Below are 19,249 nucleotides of genomic sequence, written 5' to 3'. Positions count from 1 at the left end.
AATTACTATAAAGTATGAAAACAGAGACTAATCAATCATTACATCCATGTAGAGACACTAAATTTAAGGAGCAGAATCTTGTGAACTGGGGTTGTGGATATCTGAGAGATGCAGCTGAATTTAAGAACTTTGAGCTTAATATACCCTCAAGGTCCTATTATCACCAAATGCAGTCATGTTAAAGAAGGCCCATATACTTTTACTTTAAAATCCTATAATTTATGCCTCTGAAAAAGTAGCCTTGAAAGTAGGTGCTTACTTGCTTCACAACTCATTAAAAAACATGGCTTCCAGATCCATAATTAAAACTGGCAAAAAACATGTTTTTTTGCTGTGTAACTATTTCTCTAAGTCGAAATATATCCTACCCCTCCCACACATACCCTGAAAGGAGAAGGAAGGCTTATAAGACCCGGGAAGTTCACCAAACTTAGAGGACTCATGAGGCCCCTCTCCTTAAAGTTGTATAAGGAGTAAAAACTTTCGAGAAGGAGCAAAGACTATTTGGTGGAGACCTTTAAAAAAGGTGTACAGGGCTCCAGAGATGCAGGTTTCCTGAGTCATCTTCATGCTGATGTGGAGGTTTGGTACTGTAGCTGCTTTTGAGTCACTCTACCTGTGCTCCAGGAAGTACTACTCCTTCACACATGTTATAGTAAGTAACCCTTATAAATTTATTGGTTCATCAAGCTAGAAATTGTCACATAATTTTCTTCATCTGTCATCAGTGTCCAATATGAGGTAAATAGGCACTTGTCCCATCTTCCCAGGAAAAATATAACTCAACCCATTTGGCATCTTTACAGGAACTAAAAATGACAACAACAAAAAAATGAGTCTTGGAATTGTGACTACATGGTATTTCCTATATGTGACCTTATAACAATTTTTTAGACCATTAGAACTTACGTAAGTCTTGACATTTTCCATCTAACCATTTACTAGAGACGTGTAGTTATTACTGAGAGCAATCATTACAAAACAAGTTCCTTTAAATCTTTTTGTCTTGTTTTGCTCTTTTTTTAATTGTCATAATCAGCTGGCTTTATGTGGCATGAGTCAGAGATTTTGGAAAAAAAAAAAAAAACCTTTAAATAAATATGCCTGGGTCTAGAGAAGAGGGAAACCATAACCCAGTTGCAGAGCCAACTTTCTAATAAAGCAGAACTACATAAAACAACTTTAATATTAGGCTGTGGGATGGTATGTATGTCAAATGTATTGCTCTGACTAGTCAATAAATAAAACACTGATTGGCCGGTGGCCAGACAGGAAGTATAGGCAGGAATAACAGAGAGGAGATTTGAGAGAACAGGAAGGCAGAGGGAGACACTCCTAGCCACCACCATGACAAGCAACGTGGGAAGATGCTGGTAAGCCACAAACCACATGGCAAGGTGTAGATTTATAGAAATGGGTTAATTTAAGATATAAGAACAGTTAGCAAGAAGCCTGACATGGCCATACAGTTTGCAAATAATATAAGCGCCTGTGTGTTTATTTTATAAGTGGGCTGTCCAGGCTTGGCATGACTGAGAGAGAAAACTCCAGCTACAATGTTATCCATATTCAAAAGGCATTCAAATCCCCACTAAGGCAAATCCTTGCCCAGGTCTAAGAGCTGTGTCAGAGGGTGATCTGTATTTGATGTCCCCATGCCATGAGGGACATGGGAGCAGTCAACAGGCCAATGTCCTTTTTGATGGCATCTTGTACATGGTTGAGGTGGTTTATGAGGGCCTGGGCAGGCCCAGGTCCAATGACCTTCCTGATCACATTTGAAGCAGGGATCTAGAGTTCTCTGGCTTTTGGAGGTAAGGGAGCCTAGACAGTTGATATGAGTAGATGAAAGGCCCCAGCCAACATCAGATATTTTTGTGTTCAGGTGTTTTCATCTCTCCCATTGTACACCTTGAAGGCCACCACTAAGACTTCTGCCTGTGGAGTCAGGAATCCTTCTCTAGGCATTTAAAACAAGTAGGTTATGAGGAGTTGTTTTCCTTCAGGGGTCTCAGGATCCAGATTTTAAGAGGGCCTTTATAAGGTGGCCTAGGAATTGTGACGCATTTTCATGTTTGTCCTGGATGACATCTTGAATTTTTTCCCCTAATTTAGTGCTGTAAGAATAACCTATGAAGACCTGCAAGGGGAAGTTATACGTTGATCCCTAGATAGAATGCCCCCCCCCCCCGTGGTATTGTAGTTCCATTATGGGTACCCTTTGGGAACTGTCTCAGCACCAACTGGTTGGGCAGCATTAGTTTGGTGAATTTGTTTTGGTCCCAGGCTCATCTGCATTCCTCAAAGAGGATGCTGTTGGTAAGAATCATGTAAAGGTCATGAAAGATGAAGTTGTAAGATTGGGTGTTGTATTGAAGCTGGATGGGGAATGGTTTGTGCTTCATAGCTAAGGGGAGTTAGGTGGGAGAACAAGAAGAACAGCAAGAGGGCTTGGAGCAGAGGTAGGAGAAAGGAGGATCATAGGGAATGAGGACTCTCTTTCCTTTCCCTGATTGCTCGCAGTAGTTCTAACAGTTCTGAATAAAACTGAAATCTAGGGTGCCAGTTGGCAGCCATTTGGATTGGTTACCTAAGGGATATTAAAGGCAAATTTGATTTCAAAAGTGAATAAGTTTGGGTCCCTTCAGGTTGGGTGCAAGGTGGATAGGCTGGAGGTTTTCTAAGAGACATCCCTAGGGTAAATGAGAGGGTATGGTTGTTGCTCTTCCCATGGATGGAGGTGGGATGAAAAAAGGTTGCAGCATCCTGTAGTTGAGGGTATCCCTTTGGACTCAGGAAGGAGCAAAAGAGGACCAAGCTGCTTAGTAGGTCATCATTGCACTCAATGAGAGTCAGAGTTAACAGCCCAAGGAGACTCAGCACCTGGTACCAGGGATTTGAAGAGACCCAAAGGTTTGCTAGAAGGTGGATGAACAACAGAGCTCAGGAATGAGGTCTCATCCACACAAAACGGACAGGAATGGGGTTGCAAAGTATTATAAGAGCCATGAAGACATTGAGAAGCTATGGGATTACAGGCAAATCTGAGGGGATGTTAGTAAAGGGAAGGGAGAACAGAGGGTTGCCATAGCCCAGTTGAGCCTAAAGAAGATGAAGGAATGTGGCTCTGAGGGTGGAGGTAATGGGATCAGTAAAGAGGGCCAGCCAGTAGCTTTAAAGACTATAGCTGGGCATACCTCAGCCTCCAAGAATATTAGAGGGGTGCCAGACACACAAGAGTCATTTCATTGGACTCAGGGAAGTCTTTACACTGACCAAAGGGAAAACTTACACTGACCAAAAGGTAAACTTACCAAATTACCACTGATGAATGGGATACTGAACAATCAGTGAGCCAGAACATGAGTCTGTTGCAGGTGGATGGGAGATGAGGGATAGTATCCCAGTATGACTCAGACCATGAGAGGAAATACAGGTATCATGAAAGCCTATCCAAGTCATGACACTAATATAAGGACTTTCCTGGCACAAGGGCATCTGGGCAGTCAGGAGCCAGCAATACCAAAAAGTTATACCACACAACAAAATTGGCATAAGAGCTTTATTGGGAAGACACAGAATGATGGCTACCTTTGAATGGGAAAAGAGACAACAGTGGGCTAGACAGAGGGGTGGACTTTTATAGGGACTTTGGAGCATGTGCAGTGAGCTAGTGGAAAAGTATAGGAAGTATTATTTGGCTGTCAACTTTGAAACATTGTTTGACATTAAGGCTGAGTCACCAACACAGGGATTTCCAAGCCTCATGGCTCTGGGTGCAGGCCAAAGTCAGGGTGATTTTCCTTCAGCCTATTATCCTATAGACAGTACACCCTCTAGGGCAACTTCTGTGTGTCAGCTTTGCCCTATGTGGTATGATATAGTGCATCTCTTGCTGTAATGGCAACTATATGCTCTCTACTATGAATGGTAAGACTAAGCTGTCTGAGAATGGAAAAATATTAGATTCCAGAGTACCTGTCTATGTGTGTATAATATAACAAGCTTCCTTGGTAAATGAGATCTACAATGGTAGCAGGGGGATGCCTTCCAAATGACTTATAGACTAAAGGACATCATTTCAGCCACTGAAAAACAGCACTTATGAGACATGGTCATAAGCAGGCTGTGGTGGCACTGGTTTGCACCTCTTCTTCAGACAATATGACATATAACTGAGGCTGAGTTATTTGACCCAAAAGAAATTGCCTGCATAAGGGAGGAATTTCAATGTGTATAATACATGTGGATGCTATCTTATACATGAGTCTTTGATTTGGCAGGAGAAGTGGGAAAAAGGGAGGACAGGATGGAGGTGCTGACTTTGTGTTTTCACAGCTGGTGATGTGAAAGGGAAAGAGAATGTAAGCTATGCTGAAGTGCACTCCTGGGATCCCAAACCTTCCCAAACTGTTGGGAAGAACCAACAGTTCTCATGAGTAAAGCATGGTAGGAACCAATAAATATAACCAATAGTGTTTACTTTTTAAAGAGAAAAAGAGACAATCCATGATTCAGTATGTATATCAGGGCTTTAATAATGGCTCAATAAAATAAGTAATGATAAACAGGGTATGCTATGCCCTTGAAATTGTTGAATTTGGAAAGCCTTGTGCAAAAAAGACTCACATAACCTGTCACTTGATGCTGTAGGACAGAGATAGATGGAATTAGCCTGAATGCCATGAAAGCTGAGAAACTGTGTAATTCAACTCCCTAACACTGTTGGGATTGTTGGGTTTTGTTGTTGTTTTGCTTTTTTTTTTAATTAAGAAATTTTTTATTCATTCCACATACAAACCACAGATTCCCCCTGACTTGGGATTATTACGTGGCTGTAAAATTTGAATTGAAACATTTTGTTAAGACACAGAGGATAAACCAAGTCTATAAGGCTCAGAGAGCTCCTGCAAGGTAGGCCCTTCCTCAAGGTTTCATAAGTAGTAAGGATTCTCCAACAGACTGACCTGCCTGCTGCCTGCCAGCCATTCAAGGTATTCCAGGGATGGAGTTTCATGAACCATCCCCCATGCTGTGGTGGGCATTTGGGGGATGCTGTTCCTTTTAAGTCATCTATAGTCATGCAATAACCCCTCTGACATACTCCTGGAAAGAACTTCTGTTAACTCAGTGCTTCATCTAGACAGACTGGGTGAAACTGTTTCTTTTATATGTTGTTCTGTTCCCTAAGAATCACCATTTGTTAACGTTTCTCAAGTGAGTCACACAATATACTTGTTTCCTGTACAGGGATCAAAAAAAACCAAAGATGGCTTGGAGAGTAGTGGCTGCATGGTTCCTGAAATGGCTGCTGAGGCAGGTAACTAAAGCTGACTCATGATGGTGGAATGTCTGTAGCCACAATCTCAATAGGCCTTTGTTCTCCATTGTAGTAAGGGATAGTGTGTGACTACTTGCTGTAACAAGTGTATGTATTCTGTGATGAGTGATAGGACAGGTAAGCAAGGTGCGTGACAGTGTAGCATCCTGGGACAGTGAAGCATCCTTGCAGAGTCACATGCATGACATTATTTACTAATAAATGAGTTCTAATACACAAATATGAGAATGACTGTCCCCATCAACAACCACCGATGGACTACAGTGTTCCTGAAAGTTGTATGCATATGCCAGGATCACCAGTAGGCTGTGACTTTGTTTGCATAGCTCTTATTATGAATGGTAAGACATGCAATTGAAAAAAATTATCCAAATCAGTGAGAAATTACAATAGGAAAAAGACACAGATGCTGTCCTCTTCATTAGCCTCCAATTTGGCAGGAAAAGTGGATGAAAGGGAGGCTGAGATAGAAACATTGACTTCCCATTTCTTACAGCTGGCAGGATGTAAGTGATGGAGTGCAAATTAGATCTGTGCTAAAGAGCTCTTGCTGAAATCCAAAAACTTGGAACTCATGGGAAGAATAGGATAGTGGGGAAGAAGAGAATAAGGCTGAAGAGACAGATGGAAGCTCTCAGGTCTGACATTTAAATATGATTGTCATGTAGACAGGGACTTTAACAATGAGCAATGAGGAAGAAAATGTGATAGAAGATATTACTCAGGTCTGACTCAAGAGAGGGAGGGAAAAATCCCAAGTACAAGAAACTGTGGTCTTCGGGCACTACCCAGCATCTTTACTATTTTAACTGGGATAATCTTTTAAATGAGCAAAAGAAAGCTTGGCTCACAAGGCTGTGGAACAAGGAATGTGATAGGATATCATGGAAGCAGACAAAAGGGTTTGTGGTATTATATTCCCCCAAATATTGTACATGCTAATAAACTTATCTGGGGTCAGAGACAGAGCAGCCACAATATCAAACATAAAGGATAGGCAGTGGTGGCACACACCTTTAATCCTAGCATTCCAGAGGCAGAAATCCATGTGTTCAAGGATACAAACAGGCATGGTGACTCATTATGCCTTTAATCCCAGAAAGCAAGCCTTTAATCCCAGGGAGTGGTGGTAGAAAGCAGAAAGGTATATAAGGCATGAGGACCAGAAACTAGAAGCTTTTGGCTGGTTAAGCTTTTAGCTGGCTAAGCTTCAGGCTTTTGAGCAGCAGTTCAGCTGAGAGCCATTGGGAAGAGGACACAAAAAATCCAGTCTGAGAAAATAGGACCAGCTGAGAAGTTGGCCAGGTGAGGTTAGCTGTGGCTTGTTCTGTCTCTCTGATCTTCCAGTATTCACCCCAATAACTGGCCCCAGGTTTGATCTTATTAATAAGAACTGTCAAGATCATGCTACAAGGGTTAACCTAACTAACTACACATCTGTCTTTGAAACAAAGGTTGCAAGATTGGAAGCAATACAGTTGAAAGAAGTCCTTAATGGACTTGCTCATATGAGTCATTAGGGACCCTTAGTTATCACCAGCTGAAATCCCCATAAATATCAGGAATTGAGACACAACAGAGAGTGGATTGCATTACTGAGGAGCTAGACATGAGCTAGGTGACATATCATATCCAGTTCACAAGGCCAAAGCCCTTATTGAACCTCATAGTAGCAGAACTAGAAAATCTGCATGATTTTGACCAGTGTTTAAATCAAGTTTACAAAGTACAAGAGCAATCAAAGGTGGATAATAAAAAGACAAATCCTTCAAAAGGGTCAATTTAGATCACTTAAAGGCAAACATGACAAGATACATGTTGAACTAGAGTACAAGAATAAAAGTCAACAAAGAAGCAAATGTCATGGCAATAGGATTTTGAAAGGCTTCAAAGCCTGAGCAATAGTGCAGCCCCAGAGCCTGTCAAAACTAGGGAGCATGGCCATGCTTTCCTTGGGCCTGAACCAGGTTGAGCAGTACAAATGGAGTGCAATTTAGATCTGGGAACAGACACCCCAGGATAGCAACAGTATCTCAGGATGATGAGGCCAGACGTCTCACTGAAAATATCTGTGGACTATGAAGGGGTAGCTGCAGTACTGTTTTCCACCCATGCTGCTCTGTGTAACACTGCTCTTTCAATGAAATGATTGACAGAAGTGAGAGGATCTTTCAGTACTATATTGGATCTTGCTAATGTTTCTTTTTTAGAATCTCCAAAACCAACTGTCACCTATCTGGTATGAATAATGATAAGCCTTGAGCTCCTGCTCACCCTCTTTAAAAGTATTTCATTACAAAATACTAACCCTTGAGTATCTTATGTAAAAGAATCTGAATGAACAGTAAAGATAGCAGTTGAAGATATTAAAGGAAGGCAGACTATGTGAGTGGGGAAAGATATACCATGGAATTATGGTGTTGGGTGAAAATTTCAGTCCTAGATTGGGTTACTTCCTTATAAGTTGTTAAGGAAGGTCCTGAGCACTCACAAGCTATAAGAAATGTGACAAATGCCGTTTGGTTGCAAGGCAAGATTAGATAGTAAATACTGTTGAAGATATCATATGGTTTGGCTGCAGGACATGGAATATTTGTTCTGGTATTAACATAACTGGAAACTCCTATCCTACTTGGTAGCTTTCCTAATGTTAAAATATGCCAAGAATACTGCTAGAAGGAGAATGATCACTAATAGTTCTTCTCAACTGTAGGCCCATGTGCCATACCACCAACATATAAAGCAAGATGTACCTTGAAGTGCAATAATGAAACTATTATGGCTACAGCTACCTGTTTTCTCATTATTACTAAGGCCTACTTCACAGGAGGGAACTCATATCTGTTACTTTATTGGAGGACAAAAGTCCAAAGCTTTGGGGATATATGTCCCATTCATTCCAGAGTCCACTGCTATTCTTTTTCTTTTCTTTTTTTTTTTTAAAAAAAACATGTGTTGTTTATGTATAATTGCCTTCTAAATATTTTTGTTCAGACCTATAGATTATTTCTACTGTCAATCTCATCTTGTCATAAAAATAAACTTCTTTTTACAAAAGTGTACTGTAGAGACTCATAGCTGGTCAAGCATCTGAGACTCTCTATTGTTGTGGCATAATAGCCTAATACTCAGCAATAAATGGAATATATATATATATATATATATATATATATATATATATATATATATATCAAGGCTTAGGGAGGATCACAGAAGCCTATCAGAGAGAATGCAATACTTTGAGAAGTGGTGGAGTATTCTCTATCTATTGCTTCTGAATTGAAACATAAAAATAAGCTTATAAAATAAATAGAACTTACAAGTCTCAGGAATGTCCCGAAACTCACAAGATTCACAAAACCTCTTCCTGAGGTTATTTAAACAGTAACAATTACTGCATGTAGGTAAAGCTCCAACTGGCTGATTTGCCTGAAACTTGTTCAGGGAACTCCAGGAATAGAGCTTTTGTGAGTCATTACCCAAGCTGGAGTGAAATTTTTGGTGATGAAATTGCTTTTGAGTCATCCATACTCCTGTAAATAACACAATAATGCCAATGTGCAGTAATCTAGACTGGGTGAAATAATTTCTTTGGTCTGCTGTTGGTGCAATATCTGGAGCTGGTAGATATTTATTTATATCATCTCAATAAAAGCTACAAGCACAATATGTAAAAGAGTTATAACACTTGGCTATTTCCTGATGGGATATGACTATCAGGGACTGGGAGCAACAGAAGGTTTTTTTTGAGGGAACTTGGGATGAGAGAAGTTGCTTTTGATATCCTGTTTACTCAATCATCCTGATGGGACTGTTAACAGGTATATTAAGAAAAAAGTTAATTAAGAAGGAATTTCAGGACTTGTATGGCTCTTTAGTGACGTTGCTGATCTCCATGGCTGTGGGGCATTATCTGACCAAGGTGCAAGAGCCTCTGGTCGAGCTGTATGATTTAGATTGGGTATGTGAGTAATCAAGAGGGGATGAAAAAACAAACCAGGATCACCAAAATCAAATATGACAAGATTTACGTAGAATCAGAAGTTTTGAGGAAAAATTTCCTGAAAGCCAAAAATTGTGTTTTTAGTCTTTGGGTAAGTTTAAAGCCTGAGCAACCATGAAGAGGTGAGAATATGATCCCATCTTAGACATGGAGCAATTCCATTGTAGATAATGGCTTGAGCCTGTGTCCAGGAAGTCCCCAGCAAGTTCAGCCAATCAGATAAACAGTTTAAGACCTGGCTTTATAAGGCTGGGGGACCCAGAGTTAAAGGATATGGCTATATCATATATGACAAAGCCCAACAGGGACTGTTACTGACCCTGTCCAGTCAACATGCACCCCATGGAACTTCCCCTTACATTGCCCAATTAGTACAGAGATTAGCTGATCACACTAGAATTCTCTGTTTCCTTTCAAAGGGGCCTACACATCTTTGTCCCAGGTCATCACTGACATTTTGTGTGGATGATTGACCCCTGCAAGCTGGCTATTTCTGCAGAATAAACACTCTTTGTGTTTGCATACTATTTGAGTCTGGGGTTTTTCTTCAGCAATTCTTTTTTTTTATGAGATATTTAACCTTGTCTAACATGGTTGTCAGTATGATATAACATCTGAATGGATATACTTTACCCCACATCACTCATTTGTTGTGGGGTTCACCAAGTACATTTATTTTTTTATTTTTTATTCTTTTTTTATTAAGAAATTTTCTATTCACCCTACACACCAACCACAGATTCCCCTGTCCTCCCTCCTCCCACCCCCCAGCATTCCCCCTAACCCACCCCCCACTCCCATCGCCTCCAAGACAATGCCTCCCATTGGTAGTCAGAAGAGCCCAGCACACTCAGTTGTTTCCAAGCCCCTCCTCCCTGTACCAAGCCTGCATAAAGTGTCCCACCATAGGCACCAGGCTCCAAAAAGTTGGCTCCAGGAGTCCAGTTGATGAGAGAGAGGAGGGATTCTATGAGCAAGAGATATTGAGACCCAGATTGGAAAAAGTACAGAGACAACTAGCCAAACTAGTAGAGACACATGAACTGTGGACCAATGGCTGAGGAGCCCCCATCGTACTAGACTAGACCCTCTGGATAAGTGAGACAGTTGTTTGGCTTGAACTGTTTAGGGGGCCCCCAGGCAATGGGATCAGGACCTGTTCTTCAGCAATTCTTGGACCCTTACAACAGTTCATCAAATGGCTGAAAGAAAGAGTACAAGACAGAGAAGTGTAGGTGTGAAAGATTAAGCTTGTCCTAGTCTAGGGCAATTTATCTCCCCAGATGTATTATACACACTTCTCCCAGCCCAGATCCTGTTCAGCCATCAGATGTGACTGATGGAGAGAGAAGAATGATGACACTAGTTTGAACCATGTAAGAACATGAATACTAGGCTCTGCAGTTGAGTGTAGACTTGATATTCCTTAGTTTCAGACTTAGAGGAGCAGCTCAAACTATCCCCTATGAAACCCACTGAGGGTTGAAGATATATGCAAATCTGTGGTACTGACCTCATATGAAGATGTTAAAAGGCTCTTGGGGAATTAGTATGAACTATAGAAGGCTAGACCAGTTTGTGCCTCATGTCCATATTGCTGTGCCCAATAACTTCTCTTCTGATAAAACTAATGATACAAATGATGACATCTTTTGATGATTTGTCAGACCTTCCTAATTATATCTCCATAAATGATGAATCCAAGGGAAAACTGAGGTCTTCAAAGATCTTGCCCCATTCCTGATTAAAAAAATATTTCATTAGATAGGTGTCTTACATATTTGGAAAATAATCTGAAATAAAGTAAAAACAATAGTTTAATAGTTTGAACGAAGGTATCTTGCATAAGTGGGAAAGAAAAACCACATTCCACTTATGGCAATCAGGTGTTTAGGCAAATTCCCAATGAAGCCATTAAGGCCTGGAAATTACCAATATTGGTACTGATGTTGGTTACACATCAGAACTAGATTTTAAGACACTATTGCTGAAGACACTTCACATTTTAATTGTAGGACGTGGAGAAATCATTCTAGGGCTGAACTGGAAGCTCCCTCCTTGCTATTTAGCTCTTGTAGTAGTAGATGGTACCATGAATACTGCTCAGGAAGAATTGTCACCAACAGTCCTACTTAGCCACGAGCTGTAAGTACTATACTACCAACATGCCAGGCAAAATGTGTCCACTGGTACAGTAGCTGCTTTGCTGTTATGGTTGCAGCCAACTCCTTTCTGGCTGAACTTAAGGGCTGCTAAACAAGAGGAAACTCACATTTGGTTCCATAGGTCCAGACAAAATGCTGGGACAATGGAGAACATAGATTCCAGAAGGAAATCTATTGCTATTTTTTAAACAGATGTCATGTGGCTGTCAATTTGCATCCCAAGCGTTTGTATTCACTCCTATGCATGTTGTTAGCCTCAGCATAGAGGGCTATTTCTGATCAGGTTTCTGAGAATAAGAGACTCTTGCTGTGTGTTACCTAATGGCCTGATGGTCAACCACAGGTGGAATAAAATAACCAGATACTTCTGTCACTCTTTCTAAGGCTTAGAGAACATTACATAAGAGGAAACAGATAGAATCCAATAGCTAGAAGTAAAGGTTGAGTGGAGTGTACTTATTCCTTCCAAATAGAAACATTCCTTCCTGGGAGCCAGAGAGAGCCTCGTAAGTCCTAAGAAACACAGAAAATATACATAGCTCAGGTGCCTCACTAACGTTACAAGATTCATGAGCCAACATTTGAGATCCCTGAGGCTATATAACCAGTAAAAAAAATTATAGAAATAGGGAAGACTTTTCAGTGAAGCTGCTTCCAAATTGTGGAAGGAACTCAAATGAAAGAGCTGCATGAGCCATCACCATTTAGGGATGCGCTTTGTGGTGATGTAACTGCCTTGGAGTCACCATACACATGATTGTGTAACTACATTCTGATAAGTAACCCAATGAACTCACCTGCACACCAAACTAGATGTGGGTAGAAGCATTGACTTCGTTTGTCCCCTGTGCCCTTTGTGATACACGTGCATTTTCTTAGTCTGGATTAAGTGCTCTATTTCTAGCAGTCTAAAATTATATCAAAATTCTCTCCCTTTTTAGTTAATGCCATATTCATATATTTTTCTAGAGGAATTTTAATAATAACTATTAAAAATATGTGCAATATTTTGGAGCAGTCCTTGAATGAAGAAGGTATACCAGTTACCTCTCTAATTGCTGCAGCAAACCTGATCAAGATGATTCAAGGGAAATTTTATTTGAGCTCAAGGTTGAAAAGTACAGTCCTAAATTTAGTAAGGCCAATGCTGAGAGGAACTTCACCTGTAGCAGCAGAAGTGTGAGACAGTTAGTTACATCAAATCCACAGTCAGGAAAGAAAGACTTATCTGTCACATCATCTTATCTTACATTCTCCATTTTGTTATTTTACTCAATTTAGAGCCCTAACCCAGGAGATGATATCACTCACATTCTGGGTAGATTTTACATCTTTTGAAACTTTGTTGAAATGACCAAAGCGACATTCCCAGAGGTGTGTCTCCTATGAGGTTTTAAGCACTAATAGAGTAGCAAATATTTCTGTAAGGCTTTTCCTGGGGAGTTAGTGTCAATTTTTTTTTTTTTAAATTCCAGAAAGGGGACTAAAGAGAGATCAAGAGAATGTTTCTACCCACATCTATTTGGTGATCAGGTGAGTTCATTAGGTTCATTGAGTTCATTGGGAATATGGAGTTACACAAAGCTCATCCCCAAATGGTGATGGCTCATGAAAGCAGAATCGCTTGAGTCCTTCCACATTTTTTAGGTAGCTTCACTGAAGAGTCTCCTATACCCCCTGTAATTATTGGTTATGTTACCCCAGGGATCTTGAATGTTGACTCATGAATCTTTTTTAAAATTAATTAATTTATTTTTTATTAAGAAATTTTCTACTTACCCTATATACCGCCCACAGGTCCTACCTCCCCCCTCCTCCCCCCCCCTCTCTCCCAAGCAACCCCACATCCCCAAATGAAGGTCTCCCATGGGGAGTCAGCAGAGCCCAGCACACCGAGCAGAGGCAGGTCCAAGCCCCTCCCTGCTTCACCAAGGCTGCATAAGATGCCACACTGCAGGCTCTGGGCTCCCAAAAGCGGTGGTGGGATCAGGATCCACGCACTCATGGATCCTGATCCCACCACCCAGGTGTCCCCCAAACAGTTCTGATTAAACTGTTTCCCAAATCCAGGGGGCCTAGTCCAGTCCCATGGGGGCTCCACAGTCACTAGTCCACAGTTCATGGGTCTCCACCAGTGTGTCCCAGTCATCTCTGCGCGTCTTCCCATCATGATCTCGATGTCCCCCGCAAGCAGAATCCCTTCCCTCTTCCATCGACTGGATTCCTGGAATCTAGACTGGCGCCCAGCTGCAGATCCCTGCATCTGCCTCCATCAGTCACTGGATGAAGGCTCTATGATGATAGTTAGGGTATTCAGTAGACTGGTCACCAGAGTAGACCAGTCCAGGCACCCCTTCGATCACTGCCAAGGTGAGGTCATCCCTGTGGATTCCTGAGAGCTTTCCCAGCACCCTACCTCTTCCCACTCCCATGATGGAATGTTAACTCATGAATCTTGTAACTTTGGTGAGCCACCTGAGTTATGTATGTTCTCAGAGCCAATTAAGATTTGTGAGCCTCCCTTCTGTTTCCAGGAGGCAATGTTTGTATCTAAGGAAATATGTACACTATACTCAGCCTTCTCTAGCTCTTACAATCTATCTGCCCCCTCTCTGAGTCTTGAAAAGAAGGATAGAAGTGTCTGGTTATTTTATGCATTATTAATACATGTGCATTTTCTTAGTCTGGCTTAACTGCTCTAGTTTCAGGAACCTAAAATTATACCAAAACTCCACGTGATTGGATAACAAGTACTAGATTGAATAGTGACCTACATGAAATGGTAATCAGATGCTAGAACTTTTCTAGAATAACTCAAATACATAAGATGAAGAGAATCAGGGTTGCATTTATTATTTATTATACTCAATCTACTAATTCTATTGCTGTTTGTGTTGAGAATCCAGAGAGCTTTTCTTTTTTAAACCACTGGTAAGTACATTAATCAGATTAGCTCCAATATATTTAGTTATGTATGATGATATGTCCTCAGAATCTGTGATGTAGAAAATATGATAATTTCATGTAAATTATTTCAATTGGAAGACAAGCTTAAAGTTAAACTATGAGGGGTCAGGGAGCACTGGCACTTTGCTGCCAGAGGCAAAATGATCATGGATAGCTATGTTGATGTTTTATTTGTGCTCTATCAAATAAAGCTTGCCTGGGGATCAGAGGACAAAGCCAGTCACTTTATTGAACATAGAGGTCAGGCAGCACATGCCTTTAATCCTAGCATTTGGGAGGCAGAGATTCATCTGGATCTCTGAGTTCAAGGCCTCACTGGGAACAGAGCCTGGCATAGTGGCACAAGCCTTTAATCCCAGCACTAGTTAACCATAGAGTTCTGGAGTACAAGAAGTGACAAAGCTGGGCAGAAAGAGGAAGTGATGTAGGTGAGCAGAGAGATGAAGTAAGATGGCAGGGCACAGAAAGGTATATAAGGCTATAAGGCATGAGTATGCAGGAAGTAGCTCTCTTGGGCTGAGGATTCCCTAGCAGTAAGAACTTGTGGCTGGCTTGTTCTATTTCTCTGATATTTCAGCTTTCACCCAATATTTGGTTCTGGATTTTTTTTTATTAATAAGATCGTTTAGCAATTCATGTTACAGATAGTACAATGAGCAGGCATGGTGGAGTGGCAGTCAAGAGCACTGTATTAGCAGGGAATTTTGGTGGTAGTTGATTGATCACATTTTCCCTAGGAAAGAAAGATTGCTATTCCATTTCTCAAACAAACTTTTGTTTCTTTCATTGAGCAGAAAACTATGGATGCATTGATTGGAAAGCTGTCCTAGACATGATATAGGAAGCTATAGACTTTCTTCTTTTTACAGACCTGACCAACTTTATAGATCTGGAACCTAAGAAGGAAAATGGTCTCCCCTGAAGGATTCTGGAATAGGACCAAGCTCATGCTGGAAACCAGTTTCAAACCCATTCTCTGAATGGACTTGTATTGATCAGAATGATTATTCAGTGAGAAAAGTACTTGTGAAATTCATTAGTCTAATGTATTTTCTTTCTACAGCAGATGTTCTGATAGAATGATATATCATCAACGGAAGCCAGAATCAGCATGAGCTTGGAGACAATTTGAACAGTAACATTATGTAGCTTATCCAAAGGATGGATCATTTGTTTTGAACTAGTGGCAAACACACACTACTTTTAAATTTTTAATTAAAATATAATTATATCACCTTTTTTTCCCTTTCTACCCTCCAATCCCTCCTGTGTCACCCTTTACTCCCTTTCAAGTTGATAACCTATTTTTCTTTCATAGAGGAGACTCTTGTATCACCATTGTACTGGAGAACCACAATTCCTAACTGCATTCTAAAATTTATCCTTTCCCCAGCAAAGTTCTCACCCTGAATCAAAGAAGCTTCTCTTAGCCACAAATGGAGACCATAACAAAAAGCCACAACTGGTCATGATGGAGAGATCAACTGATCATTTGGAGTCCATGTCCAGTGGATACATCTATAACACAGGCCACTTTTTAATCCACGTTCTAGAATTTGAGAATCTTGGTACCAAAGTGCAAATAGAAGTGGACCCCCTATTCACAATACTTAATGATTATTGGGAATGGGGGTGAATGTCTATAGTCAGAAAACTGAGGGGAGAAAGCAGGAGGTACTAAGAAAGACACTGCTTCTAAACTAAAAGCAAAACAGAAATTATCAAAACACATTTACAGAATTTGTGTTTTCTATCCTCAGTCCTGTGTCCATGGAGAAGTTTTGGTGTCTGAAGGGGAGATAATTTCTGCTAGGGAACACATTTAGTCTTTATAATTGGGAGCTATATTGGGCTACCTCTGCCACTGTACTAATAGGAAGAGTCCGTGATTGATTCTATGTTGGAGACTAATTTTCACCAATGAGAGTAATTAAGATGGTCCTATATACCAGTGGTTCTCAACCTGTGGTTAAAGATCCCTTTGCAATTGCATATCAGATATTTATAACTGTAGCAAAATTACAATTATGATGTATCAATGAAATAATTCTATGGCTATGGGTCACTACAACATTAAATAACAATATTAAAAGGTCACAACATTAGAAAGGTTGAGAACCACTGCTATATATCATAAAAATAAGTAAGAGCTATGAGCTTGGGTCTCAGATTTATTAGTGAATTTGCTAGCTCCTCTTAGTAATTTATATGTAACAGTGTCAATGAAAACAATATGGATTCAATAATAACAGAAAACTAATTATCTAGATATCAAAGAATAAATGTTTGGAATACCTCACCAGTTAAGAATTGGCTTAGGGCCAGAGAAACATTGTATTTGGTAAAGAAACAAGCAGTATCAATTATGTAGAACAAATAAAGATTGCTGTGTGAGGTAATGCACCAGGCATTCTAGTACTCAGAATTAATGCCCAAAAAGGAACTATGTCTCCACATGGGGCCATCCACATGCATAGGCAATGGATGCCTATTTGTATTGACACATTTTGTGGCAATTTTTAGTAACTACAAATTGTCAATAATACAAATAGGCATCATCAGGTGAGACTAACAACATCTTATAAACTATGTAATGGTCTATGACAGAATAATAAACCAGAATGGTTTACCTGCACACACAGCAACATTGATGTATATCAAAATAAGTCAGCTGAATAAAGCCAGAAAAATAACCTATGATTTCATGGATATAGAATACCAGAAAATGCAAGGTATTTTACAATGATAGATCAGTGCTTTCTTGGGACTGAAATAGAAAGCAAGAAACAGAGGAGATAATTGCTATGAAGCTTGAAGTGAGTGATGGTGTCTTTGTTATATTCATATGCCAAAATATGAATTGTATATCTTATGTATATTTCTTCATGTGTCAGTTAAAATTATACCATCTCTACCTGATAACTACGTGTAGATTATATTTTATTATATATGTATTATCCTAGTTCTCTCTTTCTTTAAAGTGATGTATTGTTCCAATGTATCAGCAGAGACTGCTTTTAAAGTTCCTTGCTAGTTCTCTGTGATGACCTTAAAGGGGATGATTACATATTATGTTGGCAGTAACTGTATTCAATACAGATGTGGTCATTGATGGACCTTGGGAAGGTGAAAAGAACATGCTTATTTAAAGCAGGGTAGTTACTCCATGTATAATAATCTATGTAATAGGAGAATGAAGCTGTTATGGAATGAAATTAAATATGAGCAGAAAAGCACAATGAATTCAGAGCAGCATACAAGATGAGCTGTGTGAGTCACCTGACACTTTCTCTCATATTAATTCTCTGTATTTCTCAAAATCTGTGTTATTAAAAAGTACATTTCTGAGGTCAGCAATATGTTTCAGCAAGAAAGATGTTGTTGGCAAGCCTGATGATCTTAAGACATGGGTTCAATCTTCAAAATCCACATAGAAAGATAGAGATAAAGAGAGATAGAGAGAACCAATTATGGCAACTTGTATGGAGATTACCATACTCAAGCCCTGGCATGCACTGAAGTGTTTATCTAATTGTTCTTTACTAATAAAATACACTAGTCAAATATTAGGATAAGAACCTGAATGATCAGAGAAGTGGTGAAGAAACAACCAGAGACCTCCTATCTCTATCATTCCTCCATCCAAAAGGACCAAGACTGTCTCTAAGCCACACTCTGTTATCCTGTGTCTATCTGTCCTTAGTCCTTCAAAGCCTCTATGGTTACTGTCAGTCAGCTCATAGCTAACTCTGCTCTCTGAATCAAAACCAACTTTATTGTCAGTCTCAGTAGCATCAGAATGCAATAAAATATATAGCATTTCCCCCTTTTGTCTAAATAAAAAATGGAATGTTTTAACTCTGACACAGAAAAAAATAAATACAATAAGAACAATTATCAGGAAAGAATCACATTCACAATGTCCAGTTCATTTGCATTTGGCAAACTCAGAGAAAATACTCCATTATCTATCCTGTCTTGGTAAGTCAAAAGTTTTGTACCTAATTCACTTTCTATCCTAACTTGTATTACCAATCCAAAATTATCCTTTTATGTCTCTCAACCATATACACTTCACACCTCTTTTGTGAGTTTCTTTTCTAAATTTGGTAACAAGCAAAACTATAACTATCTAGTCTTCAATTCCATCAGAGACCCAAATAGGATATAATATTGTCTGAATAAATAAGAAGTACAAAGCAAAAAACTTTCAAAACTATAGAAATGACAATAAGAGCTGACTACCAGGGTTCTTCTGTAATGTTGGAGCATCCATCTTTGGTCTATAGGCCTAGAATATCTGATAGACTTTTCTGTGAAGCAGGAATTTTGAAGGACTGTCCTACCTTGTCTTGGCAAATTTCAACAGTTACTTTCATTTGTGTCCTGCTTGTCCAATTTGGAGAGCATACTGTCAGCAGTTGAGGAAAGGGCAGTTTCTTACCTAGTGTCGAACTTTTGCCACAAGAAAGCAAACTCCATGTGGAGGGTCTTGGATGCCCATCATCTCATCTGAAGTAGGTTGATGCTGCCAGGAGCAGGTGTGTCTCATTGTCATGAAAAGCCTTATATTGTTAAAACATCTTATGCCATATTATACAGATTTCTGAAGATGTTTGAAGACCACCTGTTCATCTAAAATATAACTCTGACCTAAAACATAAGTAACATGACTACCAGTTTGATTGTGATAGATGACTAACTACTAACCTGCATTTTTTTATTATCCTAAAGTTTGGAATAATAACTTTCAAGAACTAGAAATCTAATTAC

This window comes from Peromyscus leucopus, chromosome 2, assembly GCF_004664715.2.
Source record: "Peromyscus leucopus breed LL Stock chromosome 2, UCI_PerLeu_2.1, whole genome shotgun sequence".
Classification (NCBI taxonomy): domain Eukaryota; kingdom Metazoa; phylum Chordata; class Mammalia; order Rodentia; family Cricetidae; genus Peromyscus; species Peromyscus leucopus.
This window is presented reverse-complemented; position numbering follows the sequence as displayed.